The sequence below is a fragment of the Anopheles darlingi genome, chromosome 2 (genome assembly GCF_943734745.1).
Source record: "Anopheles darlingi chromosome 2, idAnoDarlMG_H_01, whole genome shotgun sequence".
NCBI lineage: Eukaryota > Metazoa > Arthropoda > Insecta > Diptera > Culicidae > Anopheles > Anopheles darlingi.
The window spans coordinates 40,554,403-40,556,902 of NC_064874.1; the positions used below are offsets into that span (position 1 = coordinate 40,554,403).

Below are 2,500 nucleotides of genomic sequence, written 5' to 3' on the forward strand. Positions count from 1 at the left end.
CTCTCTTTCGAAAGGTTTTCGGTGTTTGTGAGTGCGGAAAAGCCAAGAGAAATGAATTATACAGTTTCCATAAATATTGTCTCGTTCATAAGGTTGTTATCCAACCGAAAGCGCAAAAATCCACAACCAATTAACGTTTGACCAGTGGTAGGTCAATAAACTGAACTGAAACATTCATATCGTAAAACCATGCACACCGCACATTCCTCTCAGTTTCATCTGATGTGGTTAGTTGTGTAAATGAATAATTCAACCCTACGAAAACCTGTCAAACAAATGAAATTTATATCCACTACAATCTTATGAATTGCAAGTAATTTGGAAAATACATTTAGTTGATATATTTGTGTCATATTGTTTTCAGATTGCACCTTGTTGTTGTAAAACATCTTAGGATTGTGTTTCACACAAACGTATTAATCAATTTATGGCTGATTTTTTTTTATATCGACAACGACACACGAGAACACCGCAGAATTTAATCCTCCTGTACCATTGATTCTGCAATTCAATAGATCATTAGTTTTTCCGGTCCGGACGCAGTGCCCGTTCGATCGTCAAACCAATGGCGCGGCCACATGTTCGCCTCGATGTTTCTATTGTTGCCATCGGCCGAATACGAATGGCGGGAATGGCTTCGAGACTAATTTGAAATTCTATTTCCTTGTCGATCAAAACCACAACGAAACCCCCGGCGACGGTCGCACGTTTTTCTCCGACAGCTCGGTTCGGATGATTGTCATCGGACGGCATCGGACAAGATATGAAATCATCCGCCCGTCAAGGTCGGGAACGAAAAAGGTGCGACACCGTGCTACGATTATGGTGTGGGGGGCTGCTCGTTCGCGTAGAAGACGCACGCTTCATCGATGGCATCAGTGACGACGGTTAGAATGGTACAGGGTTTGGTTTTGAAGTTCCCCGATGAAACACACAGCGCAGTTGGCCATGCTGAGCGGGCAGACGGGTGACACATAAATGCCACATTTCCTACCGTTTTGCTCTCATGGAACTGTCTATACAGCTGCGGCATGGCATGCTTCGTTCCATCCGTTGAGTTATTGGATGCACACCTAGAAAGCGCTAATCGTCTTTAAATAAACTTAAGCTAAAAGTTGTCACAAATAACACAAGTATAAACAATTGATTTAGGTTTTTTAGTTATGTTTCGTTTTGAACGAATTATGAAACCATTGCGCGTTGCCCTTAAGTGGCTTTGCAGCGTTATAGCGCAAAACTCTTTCTCTTTTTCTGTCGACGCTGTGTTGTGTCACAATTTATTGACTTAAATTATTTAAGTGTTAAGAAATTTACATATTTAAGTGTTCGTGTGCTAGTGCTTTTACAGCCAAATTTGAAGCAATAAATTTAACACATTTAGTTACTATTGCTTACAACTTTCTTGTTATGAATGTTTTGTTTGGTTGTTTGACAGAAAAGTCTGAGTGAAGTTTGTTGCATTTTTTATGCCCAATCCTGTATATTTAAAATGGCATTTGAGTGGATACAGATTGATGTGGACAACGTTTAAGACAATAATCCATATTCGATATCAGATGATGATACACCAATATTATAGAAATCTAGTGAATGTCTGTCCTAAACACCCTTCCTCAACGGACTTTCCAATCAACTGCCAGTTTCCAACTGCGACTTTGTCATTTCCAAAGTTACTGGAGCCTTACGTGACTGGTCATTCGTGCATCACAATTTGAGCGTCACACAATGTACCGCAAGTTGCGGTGATTAGCTTTCCCATTTAATGCCCGCGACAAGGTGGTGGTCATGATACGCTCGAGGAACAAAGCGCGACCCACGGGGTGCACTTGTGCATTCGCTTGGATGCATCGCGAACCGGCGAGCCGTCGATCGTACAAACAATTGTCAGCGAAGACACGACTCTAGCGAATAGGCAGACAGTCCATGCACCGCAATCAAAGCCATGGACAGAAGATTAACCATTTGAATGCATCGAAACCCCCCGAGGTGCAGCGAAGTACAGTCCCTTGTTGCACGCTCGAATGGATCTGCTGTTCTTCGGTGATTCCCTTGGTCCAGGCAGAACTCCCCGCTGTATCGGGCATAACGGTTTGTAACAGTGTCAAAGAGGCGCCTCCCACACAAAAGCGCATCGTGCATACCATTTCATGGTTGCATGGTCAGGGATTATTCGGTGGCGCGACAATCACTCGACGGACTAACGCCACAATTAGGCGCTAGCGCATTTGCCTAATTAGGTAATCACAGACAACACAATCGGATTCACTTATTGGGTGTGGGCTTTTGAGAAATGAATTCAATTATTAATTCAGCCCCAATACCTCTTCCATGTCGGGGTAACGTGATTTGCGTAACTGGAACTGTCCGCTGTTTTCCACATGGCTGGAGAGGGTTTTGTTTGTTTTATTCCTCCATCCGACTTTCGGCTTCCTCTCACTAGTAAGTAGATAGCTGCACTCCCCTTATCAATGCTTGGTAAAAGCAAGTAAAACGGTATCAT

The 2,500-nt window shown here is 43.0% G+C and overlaps 1 protein-coding gene across 5 annotated transcripts in view; it reads right to left on the reverse strand.

The window, feature by feature from the left end:
* Positions 1-2,500, reverse strand: part of LOC125949377 (uncharacterized) — a 24,146-nt gene that overhangs the window by 2,286 nt on the left and 19,360 nt on the right. The gene's annotated exons all lie outside the window — the stretch shown is intronic.